The sequence below is a fragment of the Panthera pardus genome, unplaced genomic scaffold, assembly GCF_024362965.1.
Source record: "Panthera pardus isolate Hobbes unplaced genomic scaffold, ASM2436296v1 HiC_scaffold_7, whole genome shotgun sequence".
NCBI classification, from domain to species: Eukaryota; Metazoa; Chordata; class Mammalia; order Carnivora; family Felidae; genus Panthera; species Panthera pardus.
The window spans coordinates 22,038,032-22,064,999 of NW_026527002.1; the positions used below are offsets into that span (position 1 = coordinate 22,038,032).

Consider the following 26,968-nt stretch of genomic DNA (forward strand, 5'->3'; position numbering starts at 1 on the left):
TCTAATGAACTTTTTTTTCTTAAGAATGTGAGAAAAGTAGCTCTTTATCATGAACAAGTTATATTCTTTAAGTCTACGTATCTTTTTTTGTTTTATTTCACTTTGTTTTGTTTTAAAGAGGGGCTTACTATACTTAATACTTTGAGAAAAACTTTCTGTATCCTGTAAAATGATGTTTTATTTATTTTTTTAAAGTTTACTTTTGAGAGAGAGAGAGCATGAGGGAAGTGCAGAGAGCTGTCAGCGCAGAGCCCAACACGGGGCTCGATCTCACAAAACGTGAGGTTTTGACCTGAGCCAAAATCAAGAGTCAGATGCTTCCCTGAGTGAGTCACCCAGGCACCCCATAAAATGTTTTAAAAATAGAAGGTATGTAGGGGCACCTGGGTGGCTCACTCGGTTAAGCGTCCGACTTCAGCTCAGGTCATGATCTCACAGTTTGTGGGTTGTTCGAGCCCCATATGGGGCTCTGTGCTGACAGCTCAGAGCCTGGAGCCTGCTTTGGATTCTGTGTCTCCCTCTCTCTCTCTCTCTTCCCCTCCCCTGCTCATACTCGGTCTCTGTCTCAAAAATAAATAAAAACATTAAAACAAAAATAGAAGGTATGTTTATCTTTAACCTCATTCTTTTATTGTACCTAAGTCACTGATTATAATCTCAATGTTATCTCCATTCATACTGATGTCATCATTCTTTAGACACAGGATCTCTAGATCTGTTTCCTCATCTTTTACTCTAATAGTACAATTTAAATGTTCCTCTTCCTATTTTTCTCTTTGATCATTTGTGTTACTCTTTTCCAAATTCCCTCTAATCTGGCCACGTTCCTCTGGTAATAAAGTGTACGGAGTGGACTGTAATTTTCCGGTCAAATCTTAACGGAGTCATTTAAATGTCAACAGCCACATTTTTCAAATGGGAATGCCAGGAGTACTTTATAGTTCTGCAAGCCAAACAATAATATTATCTATGGGCACTCAAATCTCATGCCTCAGGGAGTAAACTGGAGAGTTTGTAAAGAGAGAGCAAAGTGTTTTTTCCTTCTTGGGCATTCACATTTTAACTAATTCAATTTATCCACTTGGATTTTAGTGTGTGTGTGTGTGTGTGTGTGTGTGTGTTTTAGTTTCCAGTGCTACAACTATTGGTAATTGCCATAGGCAATATACAAAATTACATAAGCCAATAACCTTACATTGAAAGTCTTGTGCCTGGAAACTCTCTTGAGCTTGTAGTTCTTAATAGGTAAATTTCATTTGATGTATTATACAGACACACGTTCTTCTCCAAACAATAATTTCATGATATCCTATATGGTGCCCATCAAAGTTTCAAATAAACTTTGTGCAAAATGATGAACTTTCAAGATTTATCATGGGAATGTAAGAATTAGGAATGTTTTTTAATTAATGAAATCTGTGACAGAGAATATGATGGGCCTTACACTAGATTTCTTTTGGGTCAATTATTATCAAAGGCATTTGTCACAATTACTGCATTGAGTAATTTCAAAATTTCAGTATAAGAGGATGACACACTCCTCTGTGTGTGCTACGATTAGCTACCCACTCCCCCAGGTAGCAGTGATGCACACCCCAAACTATATCAGGGGCTCGTTTGAGAGGTAGATACAAGTAGTGATTATTGAATGCAGGTGAGATTTCATCTCCATGCTCCAACTAGCATTAACCACAGGAGACATGTGGTTTTGACTCTGTTGCTGTTGTTGGGAGAGGTTACTTTTCTATTGCCCTCACTTTCTTACGTGGTGGAAAGGAATACGATTGGAGGAGTCACAGCTAACTTAAAGCTCATGAAGATGTGCTTCTTTAATGCTGCTAACAGCTCTGTCAACACAGTGTCAGGTGAACTGATCAACAGCTGGGGCAGTTGGGGGACTCATCTGATAGCAGGAGCAGAGAGTCCAATTAAATTGCTTTCATGCCAGTTAGATTGATTTAAAAGACTGAATTTCCATCTCCTTTCCCATGAGTGATTATCTCTATGAGCAATGTGATTAGCTAAATCAAATATGAAATATGACAAACTCTAAAACCTACTTGGGTCTGGTTTGGTTATACTTAAAGTAGAAGAGGTGGTGGGGGGAGTAAAAAGTAGTTGTCTCAAAATTTTCATTTCTGTATTTTAAATTCCAGTCAAAATCACTGGTTCTTGTGTTCTAAAACATGTCTGTGTTGTTGAAACAGGGTTTCGTTATTTTTTCATTGAAAAAGATTATATTAATAAATAGAACCAAACATGTAAAATGCACGTTGACAATATTTAACTTCAAATAATATATGTGACATAATAATATATGTTATATGAAGTAAAATAATGAATATGTGTCATAATTAACATATATATTCAATTCCATAAACTGAAAATTTGCTGGTAATCAAACAACCTGAAGGTTAGAGTTATTGAGGAAAAACATTCTTTCATTTCTGTAATATGTTTTAAGGAAAATGTGCTTGTATTTGAGTTTCTATCCCTTCTCATAAGTGTCTATCAGTTTTCACTCATTACATCTATTCATTTTTAATACTAAATGCTTTTTGGTAATTACTGTGTTAAATTCTTGATATAATTTTACTGAATACATAATGCTAGGGTGCTTTTAAAAAGTTCTGATTTTACATTTATTACCATAATATAGTTTATTTAGAACAAAACATTAAAGCATGGCCCTAATTAGTAGTGAGAAATGATCATTTTAAGGCTACAGACCCTAGTAATGATTAATATTCCTACTTGATATTGCAAAGAAGGTTTTACAAGTTCACGAGTGCCAGTTACCAGGAAGAGCAAGAAATATGGCAGCATTACTCTTTTGTCATTTTGAGAAATCATGACCGTATTAGAAGTATGTCTCTGTTGAATGTACTATCAGCTCAGACTTTATTCTCAGAAGGGAACAAAGCCATTGTTAGGGTATCTACCACAATCTAAACCCAATTGCTTTGTTGAGTCCTGGGTCCACGTGGAAAATTTTTAGAAAAGACTATGGGTAACTAATTTAATTTTGCTTATTGTAGTTGTGATCTTGGCTTCTGACAGCCATGGTCCTTGCCTGGCCATGAGGGACATGTTACATCATTATATCCACTTTTGGCTTCTAATGGGACTGAGAATAATGCCCTTGTATTTGCAAAGAGAGCTCTTTTCACATGTGACTGCACTTGCTCTGTTATTGGAGATTATTCCATTTCCTATTTATCCAAACCCCAGATTATGCTAAGAGTTCCAGAAGCTTTCTGAGCCACCATGCTGGTGACATGTTCACAATATTCAGTCCTTTTGGGTGGATCATGATTCACACAGGTACCTTCTGTATGTAAGTCTGAAAGCCTTTATCCTAGTCCATGGCAACATGCCTCATCCCAAATGTACCCAGGCTTGTCAGGTCAAATCTCAGGAAAATATCATGCAGACAACTAGTGAGCTGGCAGGGGGAGGGGGGGGTGGGGGTGGGGATCAGCACCAATGTACCTGTTGGAAAAACAAAAGGTGTATGTCCTACCTCCATCCCCCTTCAGGGCCAGCATCAGATTCTTTTCTTCTCTTTACATAGATTGTGTTTGGCAGCTCCCACATTTACGTTAACCAGATTTCCATCCTGAAAAGTAAAAATATTTCATGTAGTATTTTCCCACATGACCTTGAGACAACCTAGTGCAGCAGACAGAAAGGTAGTATCAGTGTGGAGTGAGGTAGAGGGAACATAGCCTAAAATTTTAAGGTCACCCTGCCTCAGTCACATTCCAATTCTGACAGTGTGATCTTAGACAAATAATTTAAATTCTCTAGTTCAGTTACTCCTTTATTAAATAGACTTATAATGATGGTACTCAAAGAACTATTATGGATACTGTATATACCTGTGTGTCTGTGTGTGTACATATATATATATATATATATATACACACACACACACACACACACATACATATACACGTATATATACACACACACACATACGCTATATATATATGTATATGTATTATATATATGTGTATATGTATTATATGTATATGTATTATATATATGTGTATATGTATTATATATATGTATATGTATTATATATATGTGTATATGTATTATATATATGTATATGTATTATATATATGTGTGTGTATATATATATATGTATATATATATATACATATATATATATACATACCTGTAAAGAAGTTAGCTCAGTGCCTACCACGTAGGAACATCTTGGTAAAACTTACCTGGTATTATTACACAGCGCAAATACGTAACAGATGTAGGACTAAGATCTAACCAGAAATCCAGTCCTTGTTTCGTCATGTCTCAGAATAACACAGTTACATTTTAGATCCTAAGAAGTGTAGTTTTGAAATTTGCAGTTCACTGGCCCCAGAAAACCCTCATCCTAAGCCTCTTAGATTTCTAAGAAACTAAATTCCAGACTCATGATGTCTGGAAGGATCACTAAGGATGGACTCAAACACAATACTTACATTCATACTACTAAATGGCAGAAAATGTTGTGTTTAAGCATCTGGCATTTTTCAAAAAGTTCATGCTCTGTCCAAGAACTGCTTAAAAAAATACAAATACAGTCACTCAGAGCTTATCTCTTACTTTAAATCTTCAAAGGACAGCCAAATCTGTCTCAACTAAATTCAAAAGAATCAATGAGATAGTACTTATCTTCTCAATGAAGAACACACAGACAGCTCATTTATTTTTCAAGCCTTCACTGCAACGTGCAAGTGTAGGATTTCTGCATCTGCTAAGATTCTGAGAGTTGCTCTAAACTATCCCAGCTTTCCTACATTTTCCTTTAGAAGGGCAGAAGAAGGCATATTAGGTCTAAGAATGTGGTAAATTCCACTTATTCTTCAATGATTGCTTTCTTGTATGACAATAAGCCCCAGTGTAGTATTAGCCCCCATTTAAAAAGAAAGTATAGTCTCAATCCATGTATACATTTGGTGTGTTATTAAAAATGTAGTATCCTCATGGTGCTGATATTTAAATAAGAGTAATATTCACCTATCTTTTGGTAGAATCAGGTTATACCAAATAAAACAAAACCTGCCCCTCAAACTCTTACAGATAATTTCTTTAGCTTATTAATGTATATCCTTCCAGAATACATACACACGCACAAACATAACACACACACACACACACAAACACACACACCATAAATGTTTGTAAATTTTCCCCTTTAGTAGGGTTTGCATCATTTTAAAATATTGTTCTGTTTTTAAATTTTTTTAATGTTTTTATTATTTTTGAGAAAGAGAGAGACAGAGCATGAGAGAGGGAGGGGCAGAGAGAGAGGGAGACACAGAATCTGAAGCAGGCTCCAGGCTCTGAGCTGTCAGCACAGAGCCGGACACAGGGGCTCAAACTCATGAACTGAGAGATCATGACCTGAACTGAAGTCAGACACTTAACTGACCGAGCCACCCAGGTGTTCCTTTAAATATTGTTCTTTTAGAACTTGTTTTTGTTTGATTTTATTCCATGTGTCATATACTTCTTGTCGTCTGACTTTTTAAAAAACTGTAAACCCAACTCTAGTTCTTTAGTCTCCAAAAGCTTGTAAATTATTACCTTTATGATTTTAACATTTTAAAATATGTTCATTCAAGCCTTTACTACTTTATTCTAATCTATATAGGCTCTCTCTGTAAGTCAATTTGCTAATGAAATTCCAACTTGAAACACATTAAAGTGTAGTCAGTAATGATGTTATTCAGATTATACTAAATATTTTTCAAATACCGTATTCAACAAAAAATACCAAAAACCTATTATGCTTAATATTTTTGTGTATATAAATATATATTTCAATAAACCAGCATTATGATATATGAGGAAACACTTCATCTAAATTTTATCTGCCGATGTACGTAAGACTACTGCAGGTTAAACTTATATTAAAGTTATGTCACCAAGCATTATGAGGGAAGCATTTTGACACACAAAACATTTATCCTCTTTCATATTGATATAATTCCATCAAAACTCAAGGTAAACCAGAGAAACTGAAATATAAGCGAAAGGAATGTTTCCCTAAATATCAATAAATGGAAAAAAAATAAATGGCTTAAGGGGCAATGTGAAAACATGTCTGACTTTTCAGGCAGATCATTTTCATTTTTGGTTTGGAGAACAACTGAAAAAATATATATACTGAGGCAGTAGAACAATGTGGTAACCAACACAAGAGTCTTTGCAGCCATCCAGAAGCCAAGCTGTGCTTGTGGAGAATTCGGTTACTCCAAACAATTTGTATGCGAGGGGTTATTCTCCATAACTCATTTGGGCCATGAGTAATTTAGTAAGCAGAATTAGATTTGATTTCCAAAGACTGTTTTTTTCCATATCATTGCATACTTACAGACACAGTTCAGGTATGATGGATATGCTACTCCCAACACCCCACTTCCACAAATGGACATAGCAGCAATGTGTTTTAGCCAAAAGATAATTTGACCACTTGACAGATGATCGCTTAGTCGGAAAATGGATTCGGATTTCTAAACTCTAATGGAAATTTAAGGTCAAAAAATTTTTAACAAATACTTGTCAAATTTTTAAATTCTTACTGAAGTGACCAGTAATGTTGATGTAGGGCAGTAAAGTTAAGGGGATTTTCAACACTTCTGGAATTTATGAAAGATTATACCACTTAAATGTAGGCACACCTGAAATCAATCTTCAGCAGTCTTTCTAGACTTAAAATATTTTATAAATTCTACTCATTTAACAAATATCACGTGCCTGAAAGAAGTTGCAAAATAAATGGTGGATGAATAGGTATCTCTTACGTGTGTGGCTTTGGGTTAAATGTAAGGATTGCAAACAAAGTGATATGGAATCTATCCTGGAGGAACTTAAACAGTAAGACCTGTACAGGGAGAGTACCTATGTTGTGTAGAAAGTGGAAGGACTTTAAGAAGATAGCTCCAACCATGTGCTGGAAATCAAAGGCAAAGAGTCGGAGGAGGCAGAATTTGAGGTGGGACTTTAAGTGCTGGAATGATTTTGGATGTGAGACCAGGAGAGGGACGTGCTAGAAGCAGAGATTTCTGCGTGCAAGGGCACAGATGTGCAGACACTGGTAGGCAAGGGGAAGCTAGGGAACCTTTGTGATCAGGGAAATGAGATGATCAGGATTGTGCCTGGGGAAGACTAATCTGCAGAAAGCACATGAGAAGTATGAGAAGGTGAAAAGACTGTAGGATGAGGAGTGGAAATCCTTCAGGTCCCTGGAAATGTGGAGCTGAAGCTTGGAAACAGGTCAGAGTTGGCAATAAAGGTGTGGGAATCTGGGAGTCGTCTTCCTCTTCCTAGTGTTCACACTTGAGAAGCCTCTGGAAGAGCAAAAGGACCAGGACAGGTCCTGGGTGGAGGGTGGTGGCGTATGTAGTACCGACTTCTCTGTAAAACATCCTGCTCAACATCTGGCACCTCGGGGGGGAAAAACACCCAGAGCAACGTAAGGCCTATGGAGAGTTGAGAAATCAAGGTGTAGAGATAGATGATAGTGCATCCCAGAAGGTCAGGGCTACTAAAACAGAGAAGCAAGGTCTAAGTGAGATATATTTAAAACGGAGTGTGTTTGGACCCTCTTCAATAGCCATCTTCTTGGCCTAAAGAAACTCCGAAGGGAGTCTGGCTTTAAATATACTGCCATGGCCTACATGCTTTTAAAAGGGTGTTTTGGCAACTTTGTTTGCCTAACAGCCCCTGTAACCGTACTCACTAAGGAGCATACAGGTCGGGAACCTGGAGAGCCCAGTGATGTTATTATTGAAGTCCATCCTGTCTTTACCGCGTCCTTAAGGTAGGGAAAGGTCTGGGTGTCCACCAGGCGGCCTCGCCAAGGAGGAACTTGGCACTAATTCTCCAGATCGCAGGGAGAGCGGGCAAAAGAAAGAAAACCAGAGTACAAATAGCGCCCCCGTGGGAAGTAAGAGTTAAGGCTGCCACCAACCCACCCGGTGTTCACCTCAAACCCAGGAAAGAGAGATTACCGGGGCTGGCGACGGCCCTTGAACCGAGATGTAGGTGCTGGGAGGAAAATCAGAGCCTGTCTGCGCTCTCGGGTAGCCCTGCATTCCTCCGGGCAAATACTCCGGGCCGTATCACTCAAGGGCCATCTCTCCTCGCCCCAGGTCCCCGGGGTGGGCCCCGGGTCAGGGTCGCGCGTCAGGGCGGGCGCGGGGAGAGCCCAGCAGCCGAAAGTGCAAGGACCCGGGGAATCCCACGAAGCCACCAGAGCGCTTCTCGGCGGGGCACCCCGGGCTTTCCCCGCCGCCGGGTGCTCTGCGCCGGCCGAACGCGGACCCTCCCGCTCCGCAGAGCCGGAGCCACGGAGGGAAGCAGGTGGGTGTGGAGCCGGGCCCGCGGCCCGAGGGAGCCTCGGGCGCGCCCGAGGAGAGGGAGGCGCCCGCCGAGGTGTGGGCGGCGCCCGCCTGCCCGCCCGCGCCCCGGCCGCGCCCTGGGTTCGGGGGCGCTGTCCCAGGCCGAGCGCACGGCTCCCGCGCCGCGAGGCCGAGCCTGGGCATCCCCGGCGGCGCCCGGTCGGCAGTACAGCCCGCCACACGGGCCCGCCGCCCACCTCGAGAGGCGCGAGCACCCCGGAGGAGGAGGAGGAGGCGGAGGCGGAGGAGGAGGAGGTGGAGGAGGAGGAGGAGGCGGCGGCGGCCGCTTCAGCCCGCGGGTGCGCCGAGCGCGGGAGGAGGCGGAGCGCGAGGCGGGGTGGCCGCGGGCGGGTGTGCGCGCCGGCCCGGCGCCCCCGAGCGCCCTGCCTCGCCTCCAGCGCCCAGCCTCTCCCCGGCTCAGCCACAGACACACACCCACCAAGCACCCGCCACCCTCCGCCCCCGCCGGCCGCCGCCGCCTCTCCGCCCGCAGTCCAAGCGAGCGGCAACTCTCCGGCCCGCGCGGCTCGCCTTCCCGGCTCCTTCCGCGCGGCGAGCTCAGCCCCGCTCGATTTTTCCTTTCTATCCCAGCCCTCTGCTTTCTGGGCGGCGGCGGCGGCAGGGGGATGGGGGCCCGCGTGGGGAAGGGGGCGAAGATCGATGAAGATTATTGTTCTTTCTAAGGATACCTTAGCTTCCTCCCGCCGCCTCTCCGTTGAGCTTTCCTGCCAGAGACCGTGAACAGAGTCAGGGATGTAAGGAGAGGGGGAAAAACGCCAGGAGCTCCAGCCAGCCGGGGAGACCCTCCTCTCCGTGGAGGGGAGGGGGATTTCCAGCGACAGATCATTGGCGAAGGGGACCGTCGCAGGGAGAGGAGCCCCGGAGGGAGCGGGGAATCCCACAACCCTTTGTGGTGCCCGAGCCCGTGCCGCCTGCTGAGCGGGGTCTGTGGGAGCTAGGTAAGTGAAGGGGGCATTGCTGCTCCCCGAAGGGGTCTTCCTTTAAGAATGGATCATCGCGGGCAGCCTAGCCAGACTTGAGTTGCTAAAGGAATTGGAAACTGCCATATGGCGCCGAGTGGACTTAAAACACAAAGCTGAAGCTGACTTCGCCCTGAGAGGGTTGTTCGTGTAAAGGCTCTGTCCCCGTGGGGAAGGCGCTCCAGTGTTAGCCCCTGGAAAGGTTCAGAGCAGCCTGCCTGGGAAGGGATGGGGAATGTTATTTCTAGGAGACGAGCTCTTGTTGCCTTCTGTTCATTTGTTGGTAAATGCCACACTCACACGCACACACTTGTGGGACCGGATTTAGGGAGTGTGATGTCTCTGATGTATGAACAGTACTGAGAGCACAGAGGCATGCATGCATTTTATCCTTCAAGAGGTGCGCGTTCTCCGTTCTGTAGCAAGGTTCCCAAGAGGGAGAACGAGTCTCTAAGGAAAGAGCTTCATGGCTGTTTCCAACACACTCTGCTAGGGGACTTGAGAATACAGTTGCCCTGAATGGCACCAAAAGACACCGACCATTTATTTCCCTCATCGTCTGCTTCCAGGGCTTAATGACCTTTTTCAAAATAGTATGCCGCCATCCATTTTCTCGAATTATAAGCACTTTTGTGTATTCATTCATAAAAATCGTCAGTGTGCAATATGCACAAACATGCCATTTATACACCATTTGTGACTGCCCAAGCGATATAATAATAGATACAAGATTGCCCTGAAAAATTTAGGATGCACAGATGTACACTGGGTTTATTTCGTGCAGGTTCAACCTTCCTTCTGATCAAGTTATGCAATAATGTCAATATTTTAAATAGCATTTCGCATTTATGCTTTTGCACTGGTTTTTAGATTTTGTTGGGATTTGATTTTGTAAGCTCAGCTCAAAAGAGAAGTAGGAATTTGTAATTGTTATTAAATGTGTAGCATTGTGTGCAACAGTGGTCTCTTGGTATGTTTATCAATAACCATCAAGTGAGGTATTGCATTTCACAGGACAAGACAAGGATAAATTCTGGTCAAAAATCTAAAGGCCAACTTGTCAATACTGCGTAACTTGCAGGAAAGATTTTGAAAAAAGAGGGTAACATTTAAAAAATATATCTATGTATAAAATAAAGTTTTACTTTATTTCACTGTTTAGAGAGAGAGAGAGAGAGAGAGTGTGTGTGTGTGTGTGTGTGTGAATAAATACAAAGTTGTCCAAAGGTTACTTGTAAGACATGACTAGGATGGACAGGCATCTAAATTAAAGAGTTCTTGATTCTTAAATTAACCAGTACTTAAGCAGTTGAGTAATTGGGCCTATTATGTATGTGTATGTGCATTTAATTGCTGCTAGAGGTGGTGTTTTAATGTAGGGCGTAAAAAATGTGCTTTCTTGTGTGGCTGCGTAGACTTTCTGAGATTATTGAGGGTACAGTGTATAAATAACTTTCTTCTCCACTGAAAAAAAGTATCATCTTCACCTGAAAGAATCAATATGCCTCCACAAAGTAAATACTATAATCCCCTCCCTCTTGCTGCCAGGTTCAGACCAGTTGTTTACCACGAATAGAATTGTGTCTAATGTAGTCTTTTTCCTTTTCTGGCACCGCTCAGACTCTTGGAGAAAGGAGTGAATCAGTTGGCAGTTCTCTTTGCTTTCTTCCCCCTTTTAACCTTCACCATTCCTTCTGCACGGTGGTGCTTCCAGATCTCTCTCATACACAAACACACGCACCAACTCCAAAAAATAACTCCACTGCCTGCCTCTTTGAGAATTCTGGCATCTCTCTTTTCTTGCTCTCCTCTCTTTTTCCAAGTAGAACCAATTGGTGTGTCAGGTGAAACTATTTCCAATGTCACTTTTCTCCCAAATCCCACAGTTTAGCTGTGCAGGCATGCGTGTTTACTGAATATTCAGATGGGGTTAGTGAAATAGGTCCTTATCTAATCCTTCCTGTTTGGCATTTAAAGATTCCTTGGTGACACCATAGAGCAACTGTGAACAGGGACCCATGCTTCTGATTTCCAGGATGGTGACAAAAGTGAGACAGCTAGGAAAATACAGTGGCAGGATATGCTTTCAGTCACACATTTCTTGGCAACTCAAAATAATATCTGCCCAGGTGTTTTTGCATACCTGCCTGCACATCTGTGGAAAATCTTCATTAACCATTGAAAAGAATATTTTTTTCTTGAATTTATATCTGGCATTTTGAAATGGTATTCTAGAGAGACTGGCATGTGTTGTATACACATTATGAAAGTGGACCGAATTACTGGTAAAATCTCAGAAAGCTACAAAATCTATTTCATTCTAATCTAATGCATTTTTCTTGATAAATTATAAAGAAGTAATTAGATATTTGAAGTGTGCTATCCCTTAGAGACCAAATGCCTTAAAGTTGATAGGGCATTCTTCTCGTGTACATTTTAAGGTAAATACATAAAGTTTAAGATACTCTGTTTACTTCAGAATGTAATATGCTTTGGGATTTGCCTATATTCATCAGGTGGGTTTTGCATAAAATCACTATGACTGTTATTTTCACAAAGGCTTCACAGAGAAGAGTAGACATGCATTATAAGTGATATTTTTTAAGTTCAGTAGTTTTTCAGAGTAGTTTTTAAAGTAAGAGCTTATGACCTTGTTATTCTTGAAGTGATAAAAGTTTATAGAGCAGCACAGTCTTACATTTCCTGGTTATATACTACAAGTATCTTCATGCTCTAGGTCTGTAGCCCATTCTTGTTCCCTGGTTGTTTCCTTTTTGAGCTTCCTGAAGATATATTCCCACTGACGCTTTATTGCAAGCCCCAGCTTTCGGACTTGCTTTCGATCCAGTGTGTGGGATCAGAGGCTCCTTGGCCTGTATAAGCCAACCCCTACCGTGTTGTCTTTAAGGGAAAAGTACCTGTTCCTGTAGGTTAAATTGTACCTATCTCTACTGTGATTTAATGTCATGTATCTGCTCACTAACTCGTGCATTAATTCGCTTACTGCTTATTAAGTGTGTATAAGGAGAAGAGTGCTTGATGAGAACCAGTACAAAACAGATAGAAAACATAATCCCTGTTACTCAAAGATTTTTTACAGTGTTGAGAATAAAACTTGAGTACTTAACTAGTTGAAGAATCACAGAATTCAAAATCAGGTATCTCTGGAATACACACATGCATTTAACAATTTGATACTTAATAAATTAATTAAGGCAAATTCACAAAGAGGATCATGAAAATTTGTCACAGTCTATGCATTGGGGAATTACTAAAGAATAGTAATAATAACTTTTATTAAAGTGATTACATTTTAAATTGAAATTAAATTAAAACATTATTATAAATATTTCTATTATATTTTAATAATTTTGTTATTAAAAACAAATTTTGTTTTGTTTGTTTTATTTATATAAACAAAATGAGTTTATTTTTACTGTTATTATTATAGTAAACACTTCAGCCAGGAAATGTTTTCAGTGTTTTACTGAAAAACATTAAATATTTTCACAACCACCATATAAGGCATCTATCACTAATACTTTTCATTACATAGATATGAAAATTCAAGTACAGAGACTTTTCTTGTGTAAAGTCACATAGGAAGTAAATGGTACAGACTTGAACTCTGGCATTCTGGCTCTATTTAACCACTATGATATCAAGAAGTATTAAGTGTGATCCCAAACAGAATAAGTAAAGATGTTCACAGCTTCTAGATTTATTTGAAAGTTCTATCTTCCCATTAAAGGATACCACTGTAGTTACGATTACAGGGATACTTGGAAAAGGTCAAAAGAAGGGACTTTCAGTAGGCAAAAATCTCAAAATTTTCAACTTAAATTTGAAATAAGAAGGTACGTTAGTTAGAAGCAGATCTTTAAAAGCTGGGTAGACTTCTATCAGAATGCTAAAACATTAGGAAATACTGCCCTTAGAGTGACCACAGAGAGTAAAGCTGGATGAGACAGATGACTGACTGGCCAATGTCTCTTTTTTATTTTTCTTTAAAGTTTATTTATTTTTGAGAGAAAGAGAGAGACAGAGCACAAGCAGGGGAGGGGCAGAGAGAGACAGAGACACAGAATCTGAAGCAGGCTCCAGTCTCTGAGCGGTCAGCACAGAGCCTGATGTGGGGCTTGAACTCAAAGACTGTGAGATTCATGACCTGAGCTGAAGTTGGACACTTAACTGACTGAGCCACCCAGGTGCCCCAGTGTAATAGTTTAGTTTATTTTCACTTCCAGTTTCTAAAAACTTTTGTGAATTATTTTGAATAAAGTATTCTAAATATCTTTAATTTATTATTTTTAAATTATATATTCATATATTAAAAGAAAATTATTAGTTTTCAATATAATTTTCTTTTACCTGTGTCCCTATATTTTCCTCTGTAAGATCTACTGCCCATATATTAGTGGAAATTGGAATATAGTCACTTAACAGGTTTACTTTCTAGTATATTGTCTAGAATGTACTTATTTTACTAAGTGACAACTATAAAAGCATAATCAAATTATAAATTGAGATTTTTCATCAAGAAAAGTTTATATAATGTTTGAGGTAAAGTTCTTTCTAAATAGCCACTGCTTCTGTTTTTGTGAAAAATACCATCGGGATTAAATTTGGAAGATAAAATGGCCAAATATTCCCTGAAGGATGCCCTATATTTAAATATTTAGATATATCCTCATGATTGGCATTTTCATTTTTCCCACAGATATTAGGTCTTACCGACTCAGTTGCATATTGTACAGACAGCTCTCAACCTACAATTGGCTTATAGCTTATAAGTTGATTTTATAGGTTTGGTTTTTTGGAACTTGTAATGCATTTAGAGAAAGAGTACTTTAAATGATGTTTAGGTCTCCAGACCAGTCCACAAATGCCCTTTTAAAAACCAATAATCTACCTGAAGTATGGTACTGTTAGTACTAAAAACATAACCATTCTGTATAGCAATATCCCTGGGGAATAATTTGATGTAAATCATATTTGTTGACTTCTTCTGCTGTGCAGGGCACTTTGGGGGTACAGAGGTGAACATAGTACTGCCTGGGTCTACAAGGAAGAGAGAAAATTGAGGAAGTTTGTACCTAACTCACTCTGACATTAGGCAGAATGAAGAAAGCTTAATAATATCGGTATAGGCAAAATTGTGAATAACTGATCCCAAGACCTATCGGGAGAGCCAGGGACTGCCTGCCTCCTTAGGACTCTTACTTGGTGTTTCATCTTCAGGGTATCTACTGAGCTCCTCCTCTGTGCCAAGCCCTAAGCTAGGTGTTGGGGACATAAATATGAATCAGACAGCACGCACTCACCGCATGCACATGCAGACAAGTAAATCATAACAAAATGTCATAAATGCTGTTGGCAGAACGGGATGGCAATTCAGTGGAGTAGTTGCCTAACAGAAGCGTCCCGAGAGTAAAAAAATGTGATTCCTTGAGTTCCTAGATGCAGTTAGTCATGATTCTCTACTCAATCAGACCCAATGTCCCCTTCATGTAAGTAAGGTTTTTGTAATGTCCCTTTTACGTTCCTGAAATGGTATTTATAGATAATATAACCTGTCTTCACAAGTAATATTAAAAAAAAATCAACGCATTCTCTGTCTGTAATAGAAGGCAGAAATAAAAGGAAAGCAGCTTATGGTAAAGTTGTCGGTAGACCAATATGTGTATGCTCATGCAAGGCTACACTAAGATGTACTAAAGTAGTCAGATGCTTGCTACTTAAAATGCACCAATTTGGATTTGAGAGAAAATATTCAACTGAATATTGGTGACACTTTTGTATAGTTGGCATTTCAAAATAAGAATGAAGTAAATCTCTCCATTGAGTGTGACAGCTACATTTGCAAACATGTGGGTGTCCTGTATTAGTGAATGAGTTAACATGAGCAGCATTACAGTCAGTGACATGACTCTCCAAAATGGTGAGTGAATCTTGGTGAAGTTCCAAACATGGTAGTTCCTTTCCTAGAAAATTCCAATGTAGAAAATATTTTTTTGTACAGCAGAGTTAAGATCTCGTCACAGATACCAATAAGCAAGTATTTCACGTACATATTTGTCTGATGAGTAGTGTAAAACTTCTGGGGGTACAGGACTTCTGTACATGTTATGGGGTTTCTTAGATTCCTAGGCCTTGCCTTCCAAATATTTTACAATTGTAGAAAGACCGGGTTCATCTCATTCCACGACACTGATGATGGCTATAGTCTCCCTCTGAAGGAAGCCGATCTCATTCTAATGCATCACTGGGCTGTTTTGAAAAAGCAGGACTCTCTAAGTTTTTAGTAAGAAGATAAATTTAGAGACTGACTAAATAACAAAGAAAATAAACAGCAACAAAATCAAGCCATGTAGATAACAGATAACTAAACAATGGAAACTTCCTAATAGTAGGCACAATATGTGAAGCTGCCTGATCTGATCATAAATGTCAGAGATACGTTTTCTATGTGGGAGTGTCAGACAAGACTTAACAGAGGAAATGACAAGTAAGCTCATTTTTAAGAGATGACTAAGCATTCTCCAGGCTAAAAAGGAGGCAGATGGAGAACATTCTAGGCGGAGGGAACAGCATTTGCAAAGCAGTGTCATAAAAAGGACTTAGCTGGTAATTGGGGTTCAACGTTGACAGTGGCAGGGAAATGAGGGGAGATGAGGCTGAAGGTTGGAGATTAAATAGGAAAGGTGTTGTGTGCTGTGCTAATTCACTTGGATTTTATCCTAAAGGACAGGCAGTGGGGGTTAACTACAATTTTAAATAGAGTGACATGGTCCACTTTATGTGGGGGATGGTCTCTGAGCCAGCATGAGGAAGACGGACTGTAAGAGGAGAAAAGATGGAACCCAAGGCGGCTGTTGAGGGATACAGGCAGGATAAGGTCCAGGACTTACCTTAACAGAAATGGTGAAGAAGAGGAGGGTCTGAATCCTCCATAGCAAACATGTGTGACCCAGGTGTCCCCAAGTCTTTCAGCTCCTATCCTGGGTTGGAATAACAGGAGCTGAGCCCCACTTTTTCTTCTTCAAGGGTCATTGTATTAGTTGTGGTAACTTGAGCTTCCAGAACAAAACTCCATTATTTACTCCATATTAATGGAGTAGAAGTTTATTTTGTGCTCATCTGACAGTCCAGTGTGTGTGTTTTGTGCAGTGATGTGGCGACCCATATTCTTTCTAAGGACCAGGGATTTGGAGTTCTCTGCATCTAGCTGGCAGTTGTGGAAGAGAGTGAACAGAGAGAAGGTTTACCCAACAGGTGACACACCTGGCATGCATTCGCATTCTGTTGGGGAGAGAATCACAGCACTCGGTCTATGTACAAAAAGGGCTGGAACATCTAACCCCCGGCCAGTTAGTCACTCCCCAGCAACATTTCTGTATCATGGAATGAAGAGCAAAATTTTGCTAAACAGCTGTTCCCTCATATTTTGCCTCTCTGGCCACACAGAGGAAAACCTCAGCCCAAGGACACTATCTGAACCCCTCCTGGTCTTTGCATCCATCTCAAAGTCCAGGCTGTAAGGGTGATGTTAAGTCCTCCCCATTAAGTCTGGGTATGGCTCCTCATTGTCCGGAAACCTTTATACTAAAAGACAGGTTGTTGGTCTCCCATGACATAATGATGGATGAGGTATAGAATAATTGCATTCAGAATTCCCATTTGGAAAAGGGAAGAATGGGCAATAAAGAGCAGTCATTGGCCCATGACATGGAAGAAATCCTACTGGACATTGCTAAAGACCTCCAGCCCTGGCAATAGGGGAAATTCTTTTTTTTTTTTTTGACTCTGGTTTTGCTGTCTTGGAATGACTCTTTTGTTCATTGTTATCTGTATCCCTAGTCACCTCTGAGAGGTTCCTCCCTATCCAATATTCACCGTGGTCACACCCAAAATGGATGTTGGGAAGTATGCCCTTCTTGGGAATTATATTACCTTCTCAGCACACTTCTTGCTTGTTCAAGTTCAGATGCCTTACAGGTTTTTATATAATCACGGTTCTTTTTTGTTCTCCTCGGGCCAGGCTTCTAATGTCTTTGACAGTACAATTCCCTCAAAATCTTCATAGGTTTTTAATGTACGTGCTTTGTGTCAGTTACACTATTAACTACATTGAAAGTTCTTTCCTGTTCCTAATTCTTGAACCTGCTTCATTTCTTGGCTCATGTCTCAACCACTATGTCTCAAGTGGTTACTTTGAGGTCATCTGAACAAATAGTCTTGGGTGGTTAGGTGACGTCCTTAATCAGATCTTTGTCGCAAGGCTGAGTCACTTAGCCAAACGTGGGTATCTGTTATTCAAAGCCATTTTCAGTGTTCTTCCTCACTATTAGAGTCCCTGAAGCAATGTACTATTGCAGCTTTGTAGTCTTGAATTTCTAGACTTTGGCAATTCACCCTAATCTGTGTCCTCCAGCCAATTCCTTCCTGAACTCATCCATTGTCTTGTTACACCTTTTGCTATAAGCAGTGAGAGGCAACCATCACAGAGTAGCATTCTGGCTCTTCCTAGCCATTTCCTCTAGAGCTATAGATCTGCTCTGTAAATTAGTGCAGTTTTGCCAGGGCCTAGCAGTGTTCCAGGCCTCCAGTCTTCTCTGTCAGTCTCCTTGCTGAAGCCCATGCCCCGTATTTAGATTTTTATAAAGGCAGCACCCACTTCAAGGTATTAGTTTCAGAATAAGGTGGGACAATGCTCGCTGCTGTAACAAACACTGAAATGTTAGTGGCTTGACGTAATATAAAAGTTTTCACTCACATATCAAATGGGGAGAGGTGTGGGGAGAATAGAATGCTCACATTAAATGGGGGAGATGTTTGGGGAGAAAGGGAGAGTTAAAAAGGCACATCGAGTTCTTAAACATCTTGGCTCAGCAATGATGTCAGTAACACTTCTGCTTCTAAAAACTATTGAAAACTAGTCAGATGGCCCCCCCTAGATGCAGGGGGTGGAGCTGAGAAATGTAACCCCTGGCTTAACTGGTGCTTCCCAGTGACAATTCTCTCCTGTAAAAATGAAGCACAGATTTAGACAATTAGCCCATCTCTGCTGGGGGCATCTTCCTCCAGAATAAATTGCAAAGGAAAACGTTGAATTACATTGACTCTTCAGTTAATCCGTTCAATGCATAGCATCTCCCCACCTCATTCCTGTCTTCTCGTTGGCTCTCCACCCAGACTTCCAGGACTAGGAAGTCTTCATTCTGTAAAGTATCACTGGCGTAAGGAGGCTGTTGTATGTAACAGGGTCTGGCTGATGCTTTGGGATAAAGGATGGTAATTCTACCATAGACAAAAAAACTAATTCTAATTGAATGCTAGATGTCAATGCTTTTAGAAATGTCTTTACCATTTCTCACCATAGGGGTTTGCTCACCATCCCAGATCTCTCTGGGGCCCAGATACAAGCCATTTTCTAAGCTTTTTTCTTCCCCTAGACTCTTCCTCACATCTTGTCATGTAGGATTGTCCCTGTATCCTCTCTCAAGGTGCAGTGGACTTCGTGTGCAAGTCCACAAAGGGACTTGCCTGTAATAGCCAAACAGTCCATTATGTTTTTTTTTTCCCCAAAACAAAGCAGCAGTTCTTTCTCTAAGAGGACTTATTGCTTTCTCATAGTCCAGCTGTCTCAAAATTGTAGCCAGCTTTTTAAAGACATGCACTTAGCAAATATTCATTAAGCACTTTTCATATATAAAGCACTCTTCTAGGTCACCAGGTTAAACAAAATTGGTCATTACCCTCTCAGGGCTTATAGACTATTTGGAAACAAACAAAAGCTCCCAGATCCCTCGCTAGTGGCAAGGGCAGCGAGTCTGTCCTGGGTCCAGACGATTGCAGCTTCTTTATGAACTCTTTGCAAAGGAAAGTGATAGGCAAAGGCAAGCCTGCTGGAAATGAAAGGGGGAGAGTGACACTTCTGGAGTGAGGAGCAGCATGTAGGCTGTTGTGTGCCAAAGTGGCGGAGTGGAGACATTATGCCGCCATTATTAGCCAGAGACACCTTTATGTTCTGCTTCCGGTCACCTGGTTTATTTTTTGTAGACTCCAGGCCTAGTTATTTGCTTCTTTTTCCACTCCCTCCTATCTTCTAGCAGTGGGCACTCAGTCATGTCAGGGTAAGCTGGTCCAGAGAGGAAATCACCCAGGCAGGCACGCTTGGCATCTGGAAAGAATAGAGAGAGATAGCAGATGGCAGTCCAAGTGGGCAGGAAGTTAGACTCGTGGAATACTGGGGGAAGTCCTGGCCAAATTATGGGGAGGGGAGTCTGGGAACAGGCAGTATTTGATGGGGCAGGCAGGATTAGGAAGATCCAGCCCCGTAGGCTCAAATGCTATGGTTTATAGACACTTAAGAGTTTAGAAAGAAGTCTATTGTATGTAGCTAAGCAGGAGTCCAGACTAGTTTAGACATAGGTGTCTGGAGTCAGGAAAACTATGTGAAGATCACATTATTTTTAATGCAGGGTTTCAGGAACAATGGACAGGACCATTTCCTATGCCATCACCAATTGCCAAAACCTCTTTCTGGATTTCCACTAAAGCTTATTAACTGGACTCCTGGCTGGTTTCCTTGTCCCCTCATTCCATTTTGCCCTTTGCTTTTCATTTTTTACAAAAGGCAAATCTAGTTCTATCACTCACCATCTACCTAAACCCTTAAACGATTTCCTGCTTTTCTTAGAATAAAGGCCTAAATCTTTAACTCGAGGATTACCATATTCCTTCTTCACTTTCCAAAACATCTCTAGTGTAAGGCTATTGTTTAGAGAGGCTCTGGTCAGTCTGATCCCTGCCTGCCAGCCTCATTTCAGGCCACTCACCCATCATTGTCTGCTATGATTTCTGGCTTTCCTTTAGTTCATCCGAGGTGCCTGAGATTAGTTTCCACAAGGCATGGTTGTTTGGGCTACTCTCTCTTCTACCTTTTACCTACCTAACTGTTACTCATGTCTCTGATCTCAGGTCAAAAATCTCTTGGTCAAAGAAGTCTTCTTGGTTACTTCTTTGTGCCCAACGAATAGAGTGGGTCTCTCCATTATTCTCTTTCTTAGCACCCTATATTCTCCTTTGCAGCACTTACACCAATTCTAAATTGTGGGTCATTTTCTTGTGTCATTTTGCTGCGTGAGAATGCAAGCTCAATAAAGGCAGAGACTGACCTTGTTCACTGCTTTCTCCATAGCACCTCTGCAGTGCCATGCACATAGTTGATGCTCATTGTTTATTTGTTGAGTCCCTGCGTGAAGGAATTGATAGAACCAGGACCTACGTCAGGTTCTAGGTCACAGAAGAGCACCAGGAGTGCTCTTACCAGGAGGTCTTACCAAGAACTTCTGCCTAGGGTGGAGCAGAGTAGGGCTAGAGGAGGATCAGCCTGATGATGAACTCCCTGCACTGTTTTACACTCACATTCTCTTCATGTGCTTCTTGACAGGGGCTAGAATGGTCCTAGAATCTGGGATGGAGCAGAGTTTGTAAGTCGAGGTTGGAGGCCACTGGTGGAATGATACAGACAAGGAAGAACATGGTACTTCCAGGAGAATTTTTCTCTCATCCCTATTTTCAGAACAAAACTCAGCTTCATAACTTCATAGGAGAGTTGTATAGACCAGTGCCTTCTGACAGAACTTGATGCGATGATGGACATTTTCCATATCTGTGCTCTTCAATTCAGCAGACACTAGCCATATAAGTTATTGAACCCTTGAAATGTGACTTATGATGCTGAGAAATTAAATTTTAAATTTAAATATCCATATGTGGCTAGTGGCTACCATATGAGACAGGGCAGGCCTGGATTATTATTAGCATGAATTACTTTAGGAAACACTAAGTTTCAAAAGCAATATGGTTTAAATTCTAGAAATACCCATTTACAACCAACATCAGCCTCCAACTAACCATATATAAACATGCAAACCATCTGTGGCATCCAATGCCTACTTTGATTCAGATGAGTATCTCCCAGGTACATCTGAGTGAAGGGATTTGAATGCACTATGACTTGTTTCCCTCCATTGGAATTGTTCTTTATTGAAGGCATTTCCTTCTTTATATGAAACTGTACAAAATATAAAGTATTATACAAATGTAGAACATTTTTTTTGTAAGTATCTATCTAATGTGACCTTAAATGCTTTCTCATGCCCACTTTTCCCAGACAGAATTATTTTTTCCTTCCTTCCTTCCTTCCTCTTTCTTTCTTTCTTTCTTTCTTTCTTTCTTTCTTTCTTTCTTTCTTTCTTTTTGTTCTCATCCATTTTTTTTTCTCCATGTCTCCTTCCTCTATTCATGTTTCTTCCTCTATTCATGTCTCCTTTCTAACCTCTAAAATGACACAGACACAACACTGTGTTCTTTAAACAAGTTCTTTACCTTTTGCATATTGATTTCTTTTCTTTTGTGCTTATTTAAAAGAGTTTTTATCAGTTCAGATTATTAACAACAAAAAAACCATATGAAATGATAATAGCTCTTGACATGCCAATTGATATATTTTTGGAGATTTGTCAGATATAATAACTTCAATATTATGTTACTGTGAAGTTTGGTGCTGGTTGCTTTTTTTTTCCCCACAGTTGTCATCTAGATAACATTATAGTCGCTTTTAATCCTTTGAAAGTTCTCATGTGACTGGATCTCTTGAATTCTTTGTCCTGGTTTTCACAACTGAAAAGCCCTATCTTCCAGTAAGATAATACCAGAATGAGAAGTGGCTTTTAGAAGGCACAGTTCTGAACTATAGCAGTAAAGGAACATTTGAGAAGAGATAGTCCAGCTTTAGTTCTGTTCTCGAGTCTGTATGGCTTAGAACAAATGTGTCTAGGGGCTTCCATGCTAAATGTCCTCCGTTCATAAAATCACAATTATTAATTAGACTACAATTAAATATTAATTTACTTTTGAGATAAATGTCATTTTAAATTTGGAATTCTAGGTTTTTTTTTTCTTCTAAATCTGAGGAGAGCATTTTCATCCGGCTTTATAGAAAGAGCACACATAGAAAGCTTAGATGCTATTAAAACGTTACTTCTTAAACTTGGCTTCTGGTTTCATTCAAGCCCAGCAAAATACTTAATAATAAACATGGTTTGTAATCCTACATGTGCAACTAAAGTAGAACATCATAGTGAGGGCTTTTCCTTTTTTCTCTTTTTGAAATTAGGGAACCATTTTCTTGTAGGCACTTTATAACTGGAACACAGTGTTTGATATAGTGCTTGATACATATGTGTTGAATGAATTAATGAAATAATTCATTTAATGTCTTAATTCATTTAAGACCTCAAAGAGCTTTTAAAATCGCAAATGGTGGCTAAGTCTGCAGCTTCTATAGATGAACATTCTGTTCTACAAAGCCCCATGAATTAAGACATCGGTGTCATTTGCTGGTATTTTATACTTTTCCCTTCCTTCACATCGATGTGTTTAAATTAGGTATAAAGCTTTAATTAGGTGCTAGTTAAAGAAATATTTAAGTCCATAATATTATCTGAGCCTATAAAACAGATGCTGAAAGCACAAATCCAAAAATTCTTGTAATATTCTTTACAGGCATCCTATGCGCCCCTTGAGAGCAGGGGCGTCCTTCCCCAGTTTTGTATTCCCTGCACTCAGTGTATAGTGATAGCTAAGGAACACATTGTTTTGGAAGGAAGGGAGGGAGGGAACAAGAAAGGAATAATGTATCTAAATCAGTAGGTGTTACTTGTAATTTATGATCTTTTCCCATTCTGACCATTACTGGAATAGTAGAAATTATAGATTTATGTTGTAGTCAGGATTCATTAATAATTAGGTTCAGGGCGCCTGGGTGGCTCAGTCAGTTAAGCGTCCGACTTCGGCTCAGGTCACGATCTCGCGGTCCCTGAGTTCGAGCCCCGCGTCGGGCTCTGGGCTGATGGCTCAGAGCCTGGAGCCTGCTTCCGATTCTGTGTCTCCCTCTCTCTCTGCCCCTCCGCTGTTCATGCTCTGTCTCTCTCTGTCTCAAAAATAAATAAAAAACATTAAAAAAAATTTTTTTTTAAATAATTAGGTTCAACTCATCAGTATTTATAGGTTTAGCTGAGTATGAGATAGTTAGATTGCTCTTCACATTTTTTTCTCTTCCACCATTCTAATTTTATATTTATTTTTGGTGCCTTATGGTAGCAAGTTCTAGTAGAAAGAATATAGACCCAGGAACAAAAGAGTTGGTTTCTAGCCCTGGTGCTGAATGGGCCCTGGGAAAATCATTTAAACCCTCTAGTGTTGCCCTTCCAAATGCTATGAATTTTCTATTTTTAAAGCATCTATCTTGACCATAAATCTCAAATACTAAGGCTAATAACATTACTTTTGAAAGTCACTTACTAAAATTTATTTAGTTTTAAAAATTTAGAACTGCAAAAATAGTTGCCAACCCTACCATCTCTATACATAAGAGAATATAACCTTTCATATCTTGGATACTGCCACCTAGGCCAAGGGACAGACATAATGTTATAAGAATTATTTGAGTTTTCTTCTTATTCTTTTTTTGTTTTTTAATTTTGGAGAGAGAGAGCAAGTGCGTGAGTGGGGGGGAGAGACAGAGAGAGAGAGAGAAAGAAAGAGATCATCCCAAGCGGGCTCCAGGCCCAGCATGGAGCCTGACACGGGACTTGATCCCACAATGCTGGGATTATGACCTGAGCCAAAATCAAGAGTCAGATGCTCAACAGACTGAGCCATCCAGGCGCCTCTGAGTCGTCTTCTTCTGTATCATGCTAAATATATTTCTCAATATTAGTTCTATGTTTTCATTTATTTATCATTCTGAGCCATCCAGAATCCTGCCATTCAAGGAAAATCTCCAGCCTATTAGGAGGTTAAGGACATGGAGTTTCCATTAAGGTACTGCTGGGTTTGAATCCCGGAACCAGTACTCACTAGTTATGTCATCTTGAACAAGGAACTTATCTTTCTGAGCCTCACTTTCTTTATTTCTAAATGAAAGATAGTAATACCCATCCCTAGATGGGTTGAGAATTAATGAACATTTTCATTCTGAAAATTAAATTTAAGGGATAAGTACAGTGGCTGCTTATAATAATCACTCAATATGTGATAGATGATAAAAATGGTAATTATTAACAAAATTCACAAAGCAAATGAGATCATAACTTTGGCTTTCCTTCAGATACATCTCCAAGAATATCCCTGCCTTCTAAGAAATACAGTTTCTGCTTATGGACATTTTGACCTTAAGCTGAAATAAAATCCAAATTGCAAATCTAGATTTTATAGCAATAACTTATTGTACACTGACATGCTCTTTGCCCATAATCCTGACTACATGAGGCTCGTAAAAGTGAAAAGGAGTGCTTTAAATATCACCATACCTATATCCAATATTATTGATTCATTTTTGGAAGAAAAGAAATTCAGAAAATAATATAACAACATTAAACAAGAACTGGAAAGGGGCTAAAAGTCCTTAATTTCATCATCCTTAAACAGACTACTCCTTTCAATGAAAACAATAGCTGTCCTTAATTTACAAATATTTTCACCTTTGCTTCAAAGTAGCATTCCTTATTGTACTATCACAACCATACTTTTTATGATTTTTCCACACTGTTTTCCAAAGTATTTATTTCAAGACTGTATCATCTGGCACAAGTCACATGAACTCAAGGCTTCAGTCAGTCCATCTGTGGTCCTGAGTTTTCACATTTTTATTTTAGAAAATGTTGATGGAACATGATTAATTCATTTTCCTCATCCAATTGTACTAAATTATATTATTAGCAGTGAATTTAACATTCTAAGTTTCTTAGATACTAGTAGGTCATCTCATCCATCTGCCTTACATTCTTACCATTAATTACTTATTATCATTGTAGCTCCCTAGCATTTTACACAACAGAGACACATGGTAGATTGAGAAAGGGGGCAGGGGCGAGGGGAGGGATATTTATAAAGTGCCATATGCGGATGGAAGCTTAATAAATGCTGTTTAATGATCCTCACTGATGACAAGGCTAGATGGGAAACATTAATTAAAGGGGATGTGGAGATCGATGTCTATAGTTCAGTGAGCCTCTTTCCTTTTCTACTTAACGCACAGAATAAAAACCAAGCATACGATTACTTATGACACATCCTGATTTTTTAAATTAGTTTCATTAATGAAGGATACCAGTGATTTGTTAGAAACTGTGTTTTCAGGCCAGAAGCTAGAACACATGACAGTATTTTGAATATGCAGAGTCTGGAAAGGTACCTTTGGCTGTGGTTACACTGAGGATCCTCAGGTGGATTTTGGCCATAGTCTGCTTTGAGTCTGAAAATGTGGTCACCTATTCATTGTGATTTAAATAAATTGGGAGAGATCTCTGCCTTTCAACTTCAGCTATTTTCCCAACCCAGGTACTGTTCTTCTATTTCCATTACTGTCAGGGTATTCCTTTGAGTAAATTTTGCCTCCCTCATATGGTCTTCCCATGGCAGACTTAGAAAAAGAAAAGATCATTGTTGAAGGGTGTAAGCTCATCATTTGAGAAAAAAAAAAAAATGGACTCACTAATTCCGATACCTTCTTTTCTCTTCTTTTATTCTTTTATTAGTGGAAATTCAATCACATTGGTTCTTTGGGCTTGCATATTTTTCTTAGGAGTGAGTAGTGTGAGCTGAGAAATAGAAAATTCACTTCTGCAAAATTTCAGCTTAAGAAATTGACAAGGGTGAAGTTTTTCCTGTTCTTCATTTGTCCAGTGGGAAATGTAGATGAGTAATAATTACTCAAATCTCATAGAATCATAAAATTTGAGTGATAGAAGGCACTTTGTGGCCATCTTCTCAATCTCTCAGCAGGGCAGGAATTTCTCCTGTGTGTACCTGACAGATGGTCACCTGGCTCTGCTTGAACATTATTACGAGGTCCAGTAGTGTTTTCAGGCAGCATATTCCAATTGGGACAGCAATAATTATTTGAGAGTCTTATTTATTTATCATTTCTTCCCTACATGTTTCCAGAAAATCTAGCTCTTGTCTGAACCCAGGCCTTGTCAAAATAGGTAAATAAAGGCCAGTAGAACTTCTAAACAAATTGGAAGTCACGAAGATAAACTGATGATGTTAACCAGAACGTTTGACCAAAAAAAAAAAAAAGAAGAAGAAAAAAAAAGAAAAAAGGATAATAGTGCCTTGAAGTTCATTATTCACTCATTCATTCATTCTCTTGGATAGTCCAAACATTTGTTAAGCATTTGCATACCAAAGCTGCAAATATCAATAAGAGATGTTCATTACTTTTAAGAACCCACAACCAAGAAGATATTTTCAGTTAAAGCTCACAACACCGTCTTCTCCACTGTGGTTTACATCACAGTTGTAGTTACTTGCTTGTGTGTTTGTTTGTAGAATGCCTACCATGATGTCAGAGACTGTGCCTCAAGCAGAGTAGGGCACATGAATATCTGCTGGATGAATGAATAAAAAGGATGAATAAGCAAAGAGCTATGATACAATGATAAAAGCATTATAATATATAGGACAAACTTCTAATCCATTATAGTAGAATAGATT

The 26,968-nt window shown here is 39.9% G+C and overlaps 1 protein-coding gene across 1 annotated transcript in view; it reads left to right on the plus strand.

Annotated features, from left to right (window-relative positions):
• Positions 1 to 8,692: 8,692 nt before the first annotated feature.
• Positions 8,693 to 26,968, plus strand: part of KCNB2 (potassium voltage-gated channel subfamily B member 2) — a 382,584-nt gene continuing 364,308 nt past the window's right edge. Inside the window, exon 1 of the mRNA XM_019453266.2 lies at positions 8,693 to 9,376. The gene's annotated coding sequence lies outside the window, so the exon portion shown is untranslated. The remainder of the gene's footprint in view (positions 9,377 to 26,968) is intronic.